We start from the raw sequence: 9,837 nt of genomic DNA on the forward strand, positions 1-9,837 counted from the left end.
GATCAAAATTAAATGAAAGGCTAAGAGCCTAAGCGCTGTCTGATAACGAAACGGTAAACAAGAAGTGCCGCCTCTCATTTAAAAGAGACGTGAAATACTGGGTGGACCACATCCTGAACTCCCGCTAAAACCGCAAGAGAGGAACGTTCAGGGCCGGAGACTAAACAGGGGCGTAGCTACTTGTACGGACGGTTTGCACGTGCGTACCCGAAAACGTTGAGGAAAAAAAATAGAATGAAATAAACATAACTAAAAAAAAATCGGTTTCCAGAGAAGCGACGACATTAATTGGAGAAGCGAATCTTGGATGATTTATTTATATAGCAAGCTTGATGATGTAAAGCGTGAACGCGTTGTTTTCTCCACGACCTGTCTTCGGAGTAAAGGAAGTAGGGCACAATTACGTCAATGTGTGGTGCTTTTGTCGGTCAAAAATAATGTGACAAAAAGGGGTAAAAAGAGTCATTTGTAAACTAAAGTCGGAGGTACTACAAGCTTGATTTTTAATAGCTGAATTAATGATAAACGGTTGACGTCAACGAACATAAAAGAATTTTAGAGGTTGTGTCATTTCATAAACAGCAAAAATGCTTTTGCTTACAACCGTTAACCCCACCTTTAATAAAGGCATCTTAAAAAAATGTTGAGATTTGGGAAGGGGGATGGGGAGGGGGGGAAGAAGATGTAGAAAAGTTGGGCGTACCTCCGGAAAAATCCTGACTACGCACCTGCTAAAAGCCTGAAACTGAACAACAGGAGTCTTGACGAAACGTCCTCAGTTATCACCTGTCTGGGGTCGTACTTTCAAGGAAACGCTGATCAAGAATCACTCATGACGGAATAAAAACTCCTCGTAGCTTCCAAAGAAAAAAGGAGTGACAACAGTGGTAAGCGGTCGTTCTGTGAAATGTAACGCAATCTTTGCCGTGTACGATCTTTCGGCGCTTGGATTTGAAACGTTGTTGTTTGGTGAGGGTCTCAATGGGGTTAACCGATAGGCGTAAAACGGTCAAAAATTTAGTCGATAGCCGTAAAAATTGAAAAATTTTAACCGTTAGCCGTAAATTGGGTAAAAAAGAGTTAACCGTAAAAGAAATTGTCCCCTAGATTTCTTAATTTTATGGAAGGTGTTTAACTCGCTTATGGTTGCGCTTTTTATTTTCCGGCTACTTTGACTCCGTACGCACGTTTGGCGAAAAGCCTTTTAGGTGTATCTCGGGGAACTAATTTTTCCTATAGCGAAAGAGGGCTTCTCACTGGGAATTAATATTTGCGATTTTCAGAAGGTCGTGCCTTCGAAACACTAGTGAAACAACACGCAGAGCTGTTTGTAAAACACGTTGCCGATAAAAAATATTTTCCTGTTTTTCTCTGACGCTACGGTAGACATTGCCATGCCTAGTCCCTGCATGTACGGCGTCTTCCCACGCAATCTCGGTCAAGGCATTTCGGTGGCGAACTCGCTCTGACCACGTGACCCGAAACGCATTAGCCGCGCGGAATAATGAGGTCTACGGACAAGGCAACAACAGGCAGTCGTTTTGTACAGTCCTTCGCTATGATTAAAAACACTGGATACGGGAATTTTGTTATTGGCCGTTTTCACAGGACAGCTAGAAAGGGATTATCCAGACTCGCCTGTGTACAGTCGCCCCCTCCTCCACAGCGTTAGACACCCCTTCTCCGATTTTTTCTGCGGGGAGGTTGCGGCTGTACACAGGCTCAGTCTGTAACGGATAATCCATCTTCCGTACTTCAAAATTGACGGATACAGTCAGGGGGGTTGTTCATTTCAAAATTAAAACTATTCCATTTTCAAATTGAGACGTGTTACCTATCTGACGCGAATCATCAAACGGATAACCCGTCTCAAACGAATAAGCCGTCTCTAGTGTGGAATGTCGCGTCCCGGCCTTGAGTTGGGCGTTCTCGTGTCTGTTCACTATTGGCATTTCTATGTGTAAAATGATATTAGAAGTGGAATACTTTATAAAAGTATATTGATCTATCAAATGTGAAAAATTTTCAATAGAATAGCTTATGTTATCCCGAGATGATCCGAAGGCCTTTATTTTGCTTTAAAGATACAAAAAATACAGGTTAATTAATATTTAACTTTTTGAAACAAAAGAAATTAATTTTTAACTTTTTTGTTAACCGTAACTGCAAAAAATTAACCGATAGCCGTAAAAGAGCCAAAATTTTAGCCGGTAACCGTAAAAGACACCACCCCATTGAGACCCTCTTTGGTATGTTCTCCCGTGTGGATACTTGACATTTCCAATATATGGAAACACCATGCTAAGGTACGAACAACAGACATTCACAACATTGTTTTGTACGCTAAAATCTGATTTCATGGGCGTAAAACGTTTTGAATTTTAAGACTTTTTAATATTAGTGCTTTGCCCTCCCTTTAACAACTTCACGTGACTGGTGCACTTGGCAGGAGTTGACAGCTTAAATCTGCCTTTCTTGATAGCAAACGGCATTAATTTATATCAGATCGCTGTATGAACACGTCTTGGTTTCTGAAAGCTGATAACATGAAACCACTATTGCTCAAACTGATTTCTTACTGTATTTTTCCAAGTTTTTAGCATCGGCCCGCCGCGTCTGGAAAGCTCAAATTTCAGAAAAGTACTACTTGTATTTTTTGGCCTCAAAAATTTTCTTTTAAGTTGCCCGTAGTTTTGAAAACAGATTTTGAAAGAAGAGAGAACGCTCTTTAACGTGGTATAAGACTCGTTACTGAAATCGAGGTACCAGTCGACGATTTTGGGCTTTGAAATTTGCCATTTTTTCATTGAACGAAAACGTTCAAAATATTGAAAATAATGAAAAATCTCCAAAATATTACACTTTCGTTCAAACTGAGTAAATCACCACTTAGAATGTGTGCAATTAAGTACTCTTCTGAATAAGTTATTTGTTGTCCGCATTACAATGGATTTGAATTTTAAAACGATTTTTTCGTGACACATGGTCTCGGGCCTGGAAAACCCGGTCCGAGAGCCGCGAAACTAATAACCCCCCCGTACGTGGAAAATAATTATCGGATCGAAGTAAAAATTACATTTATGTTAATAGCTTACCTAGTGCTACTTTGTGAATTTTTTTGAGAATTTTTGATTTTTCACTTTTGTAGACCTCTGGTCGATATTTATTGACATCCGCTCTTAAGACGCTGTCTCAGTAAAAACTGCCCACTCAATTTCGCGTGAAAAATGATTTTGCCTGAAACTCTGGCAATTATTTTTCCGTCCGCGCTGAGTATTTTGTCCCGTCACGGCCACTTTGCACCTCTAGAAAATTGAAAATTGGGCATTTCTTGCAACGTTGTAAAATGTTTGATTTGCACCATCTGCCAATGCATTTTATACCAACTTATTGGTAAACACCGCTAGTTTTTCCTGAAAGTAATTGTTATTCATTAAATTCAGCTGAAAAGACGAAATCAAGCGGCAAAATATGACGTCAACTAATTATAATTGTCTTGGAGCGAAAGGCGAAATATGACCCTGATTCAAAACATTAATTCTGACGTTTGGGACCTAGTTGAAAGCTCTAGACAAAATAGACGAAAAGATCGATAATCTATTACAAAGAATATACGAAAAGTACTGTACAATTTCAGTTTTTTTAAAAGTTATGACTGCTTGCATCAAGGCATATGCGAGCTTATCAATATTTTTAGCTCTCGCGTAACGGATCTATCTCGTGCAGATTTTGTCAAATGTACGGCTTACTTAATTCATTGCTGGCACTGGCTCACAAATTGAGCCATATTCTAATTCCTGAGATTCCGGATTCCCTTAAATTCCAATGCGCTATAGAAACTGCTGGTATGTGGCCATATTTAAATCACATGCTAACAATCCGAAGCTCGAAACGGATGAAACTGTGTTTCACGTTTCGAGCTGAATACTTCCGTCGGTACAACAACTGTCCAGAGGTGAGAGTTTGCTTGAGAATCCGAAAACCAACTAAGCAGGTTTAATTTTGGGTCAGCAAATTGAGATTGAAGAGCTATAACCTCGAATAAACCTTCTATTCAGCCGGCACCATAGAGTTAAATGCAGACTGACTCGTAAACCTGAAATGTGGAAACACGGAAATGCGCAAATCCGGATGTGCGTGTGACGAAATCCGCCACAACAGTGAGTCCTCTTTAACGCAAAATACATCGCAGAAACAATCTCGAGAAAACACGTAAAACCAAAATAATACCTTAAGCATTTATTAAACAACACTCCAAAACCACTTCAATTTTAAAATTAGCTAAGCGTACTTTAAAATATTAGTTCCACTTAACAAACATTAAACGAGATTATTCTTCAAAACTCTAATGACTAATGCAATATTATCCTAATTATTAAGAAGAAAATACAAAGCGATTTCTCGCTACTTAATCTACATATTTACAACTTCTTTTCTTCAAATTACAAGTCAACTGTCTTTTTTTTTTTTTTTTCAGTTCACCTTGCGTAATACAACGGTAGTCCCTCTTCGTATTCTCTTCCCATCTTATCCAGTCCCTTTGACTATTTTTACAATCAGAACTACTGTAGGTTGCGTCCTCCCAAACTTTACCTAATTCACTACTGGCATTAACTCACAAATTGAGTAATATTCCAGTTCCTCAGATGCAGGATTCCATTAATTGCAGTAATTGCACTTTAGAAACTGCTGGTATGAGACCATGTCTAAATCCAATGCTAAAAATATGAAGCTCAAAACAGGTGAAACTGTGTCACGTTTGGAGCTAAAATAGCTCTTTTAAACAACTCTCGAGAGGCGAGAATGTCTCGAGAATCAGAAAATCAACCACTACGATTATCAGTTGAGAATGACAGGCGTGAAGTTTCGCGCCTTAGTTTTACCGTTAAAACTTTTCTGTTGTCAGGGGTGACGATACTAATTTCCATAGGAAACATCCTGTGGTTTTGACGTCATCAGTCGTCTGTGCGGGCGAAATCTCTTTATATTTATTTGAGCAAATGGCGGCGTGTATTTGAGTGTACGCCATATTTTCTACACTGAATCTTTCCTGAGCAACTTCACTAATATATTTTTCTTGAATATTTCAAACCAGACAAGATATTATTGTTCAATGCACGCGATATCGCGGAAATGGAAGTTCTGTTTGGAAGAAAAATCGCCAAATTCGTTTAAACCGTCGTAAATTTCCGTTACGCTTTATTTTAGATGACGTCAATAACACAAGGCGTTTCTAGTAACGTCACCCCTGACAACAGCAAAGTTTTAACGGTATAACTTAGGCTGGAAACTTCCCGCCTGTCATACTCAACTGATAATCGCAGTAAGTAAGTTTCATTTTGGGTCAGAAAACGCAAATTTTTTGACAAATTTAGGGAAAAAAAATGTGCATTCTTCGGTGTTTTGTAGCTAATCCTAAAACGAAGTGTCTTAGCGCCTTTCTTGGTCATGTGGCATCGGGTCGCCCTAAGGATCCGCCCCTAGTGCCACCATTGGGTGTAAATATTGGTCTTCAGGTCTTAACACACATACAGAGTTTATTCTTTTCTTAAGGCAGCTCTAGATTATGCAACCGTTCCCTGAATTGCTCTATTCGTTTTATCCGCTATCCGCGTTATCCGTGATGCCAAGAAAAAATGTCCTGTCTGGAACAAATAACTGCTTCATGCACGCGGAATGAATATTGTATTAAAATTCTTCATCATTCGACTTTTTATCCTTTCAGGACCTTTCAGGACCCTCTCATCTACAAAAAAAAATGCAATGTTAGCTTAGAAAAAATTACCAAGTCGCATTATCACTGAGTCCATAGGGGACTTTTCGCTGTAATATTTAGGGGCTGTTTACTTGGAGGGAGGAAGATTCTAGCACTAGTGGGATTTTAGAAGGCGGAAAAACTTTTCGTAACGTTAAGATGCAGACATTTCGGTCCATGTGGTTACCAAGTAGAGAGTTAATTAAAGGTGGCGGTCGACAATAACAAACATGCAATTTGGGCCCTTCTGCTATCTTTACCAGCCTTAGTAACTACCTTTCAGCAGCAGGTAGCAGTTCTTTACAACTGGATGGTAACGCCAAACGAAATTGTGGGCCTTCATAGCCGTGATTACCCACAGAACGACCCGCCGCTATTTTTGTCTGGTTTGTACCTAGTACTTGGATCTTCCTATATAGCGAAAGCAGTTTTACATGGTGCTGGGAAGTTTCTCTTGCTAGGATCTCTCAGCTAGGAAGATCTAGGAACGACAAGTACTGATTATCTATGTATCACGCTTCCGGTTATATATAGAAAATGCAGCCACGCAAAACAAGCCGTGCACACGAGTCAAGTCGCCTCTGAATGAGTGAAGAAAATTTTCCATACGGGGTTGAGTATAATTACATTTTACGACTATATCATATATCCTAAGCTTTAACTATAGTTATAGATATGAAATAAATCTTATCCGGATAATGTACACAGCTAATTCATCGATTCTGTACCGCAAAGAAAAAAACTGTCCTGATACTGGGCACGTGACACCAATTGTCGGTTTTCACTCACGTGAGAAAGCAGAAATAAAAATGGAAACTTTTTAATACAGAAAGTCTAGACTCTGGGAAATAAAATAAGATAAATATAAAAAAAGCCTTGACAAGAATCAGGTCTTTCCATAATTCATATGCGAGATATTCGGAAAAACGTTTTACCCAAATTTGTAAAGCTTTGTATGGAGACGCCATGTTTGTGTCCCTTTCAGGGAGACAAATATGGCCGCCGGAAACCAACAGAAACATCTGTTTTTGAGTTTTCCTACTTATGCGTGAATTCTTCGCTTGAGGAACTCATAAAGATTAAAGCAGTATTTATTCTAAGACAAGGAATGTTTAAATAGCAAAATCCCCAAAAGTCCGTAATGTTTTTAACCCACTTAAGAGCTTTCCCGGCCGCCACCCAAATGCCGCGTCACGCAAAAGCCTGGAAATTCAAGAGTCCTGTATCGCAAAACAAAGAACCCTTTGGAACCAAAAATTTGTTTGTATAGGGTTTTAAGGTGCTCTAATATCACACCAAAGTAGAAACTCAGAAGAAGTGATAGTTTCTTAGTTTGAATTTTGGTGACGTGATGTGAAAACCAAGAATAATTAGTGAAGATTTGCTGGCCTCCGTTATTCCAAACAAATCGAATTTCAAGAAGAATTAATAAACTTTCTGAGAACTTGACTTCTTGAAGTATCTTCACGTTAAACATAAAACAGTTTCTTTGAAAATATCACATATAACCTACCCTTTTCCGAGCAGCACCCATTTTACTGCGTAGTAAACAGCGTAAATATTAGCCATGAAAAGTTTACTCCCCTGAAAAGAACAGCGTCTTCTGCGACTTTTTCGCAAACTTTAATTAAACCAGCCAAAACTTTCATCTTAAAGCTGAAATGTTCAGCTTTCATTCGAAACACTTCGTTTACCGAGAACTGAAAAGGGCTCCACAAAAATTGAGTTTTTTTTTAAGTGTCCAGATACTGGGCAACATACTGTACGGTTCAGTCTGTAGCCGCGCGATCGATAGTTCGTAAATTTCTTAAACGATTCCCTGCATGGAACAGCCTGAAAGAGTATTAATGGGTATATTGTAAGCTTTACGTCTAGCTTCGATCAATTGAAGAAGTAACTATACACGGAAATTAAACAAAAACCGAAAAAGTCATCCTTGAAAACTGTCAATCACCATAGAGAAGGAATATATACCTCTTTTAAACTCGAATTATCAGCATTTACCGAGGTGGTCCAGTGGATAGAGGCGTTAAGTTTTAGTTCCAACTGATCCTGAGGGTCTGGGTGCCAATCTTCTTGGAGCAAATTTTTCGTAACCTTATTTTTTTTTTCTGTTTTTAAAATCTCTTTTTTACTCTCTTTTGTACCTGTGTGGTGCATACAGCTAGTAACACAATGTGGTAAATTTAAAGCAAAGTTTACAGGAATATAAAAAATGCGGTATGTATCATAGCGTATCTACCTGTATTTTTAGTAGTACTAGCACTGGACGCTGTTATCATTACCCAACTCAATCGTCGATTTTCACATGTGCCTAATTTAATTCGAGAAGTAACTGATTTGAGATGGGACATCTGAATCAACTAAATTCGACAGTTTCGAATTAAATACGACTTTGTCGAATCTGCCACTGAAACAGTCGAAAATTCTACCTAGGTTCAACAATTGATTTAGAAGTCGCATTTCACATGTGCGGAATATAATCCATTTTATTAATCGGCTTGTGTCACAGCTTAAGAATCAGCTGAATATAGTTGATTTTACTTTCTCTTTGATATGATTTGTATGTCACTGGACATGATTTGTATATCAAAAAGAGCGATCAATTTTCATCCATCCACTTCAATAAAAGCAAATGGAATGAATTTCACAACCTCGAACCGTGACTTCGTCGTATAAATGCGGCACCGAAGAAAGACGAAAAACCTAACCCTTTTTGATCAAATTATTTTAAGGTTTAAACTCGAAGCTTTATGTAGTATAAAATAATTATAATTTACTCTTACCGGTATCACTTGTAATAATAATAATAATAATAATAATAATAATAATAATAATAGTAATAATGATTATCATTTCCTTGATTATTAAAAGTTGCTGCTTTTTGTTAATGCCAATGTCATTCATCAAGTCTATCAACGTGGAGCATTCATCGGAGCAAACGCCAACCGAGCTCATGGAGAGATTTACAAATTTCACACACATGTAATTTCTACTACTACTACTACTACTACTACTACTACTGCTGCTGCTGCTACTGCTGCTGCTACTACTACTACTACTACTACTAGTAGTAGTTGCCTTGGAAAACTGTTCTGTTCTATTTTAAATCGAAGACTTCAATTGTATTTTGAGGAAAATAAGATATTACATAATTCCCATATTGGCTTTTTCCCTGAAAACCGCACTGCAGACCATGTTTTCACTCTAAGATAAATATGTGCATTATCACAAGGAAAAAGTCTACGCTTGCTTCGTAGATTTCCGCAAAGCGTTTGACTCTGTTTGGCACGAAGGACTGTTTTATAACCTGCTAAAAACGAATATAGGAGGAAACTTGTACAACCTCATGAAAACTCTTTATTGCAACTCGTCATGTTAAATCAAAATCGGTGAAAACAAAACACAGCTTTTTTCATATTCCAGAGGTGTACGTCAAGGCTGTATTTTAAGCCCTCTTTCATTTAACTTCTATTTAAACAATCTACTACATTTATTCGAAAACACCTTATCTGACCCATTTGTTCTTTCAAATTTTGTACGCAGATGATTTAGTTATTCTATTAAGATCGAAAACTGGATTACAGAACTGTTTAAATACGCTTTCCTTGTATTGTGACAAATGGAAGCTAAAAATTAATCCGAAGAAAACAAAAATTATGATATTCCAGAAACGCCCAAAAAAATCTATTGACATCAAATTCAACATTGGCAGTGAGTCAATTGAAACTGTCCAAGAATACACTTATTTAGGTACACGTTTAACTCCAACGGGAAACTTTACACTTGCACTCGAACACTTAAAAGAAAAGGCCCTTCACGCGTTTTCTAGTGTTCGGAAGCGGACAATTCTTAACAAAGTTAATCCTAATACTGCATCCCAAATTTTTGACACCATGGTATTCCCAATCTTGAGTTACAACAGCGAGGTATGGGGAATGTACACCAAGCAAGATTTTTAAAAAAATGGGATAGCTCCCCAATAGAAAAAAAAATCCACCTCACATTCTGTAAACGTTACTTAGAGGTTAACAATAAGGCCTCTAAAATAGCTTGCAGAGCTGAACTTGATAGATTGCCGC

This window comes from Porites lutea, chromosome 2, assembly GCF_958299795.1.
Source record: "Porites lutea chromosome 2, jaPorLute2.1, whole genome shotgun sequence".
Classification (NCBI taxonomy): Eukaryota; Metazoa; Cnidaria; class Anthozoa; order Scleractinia; family Poritidae; genus Porites; species Porites lutea.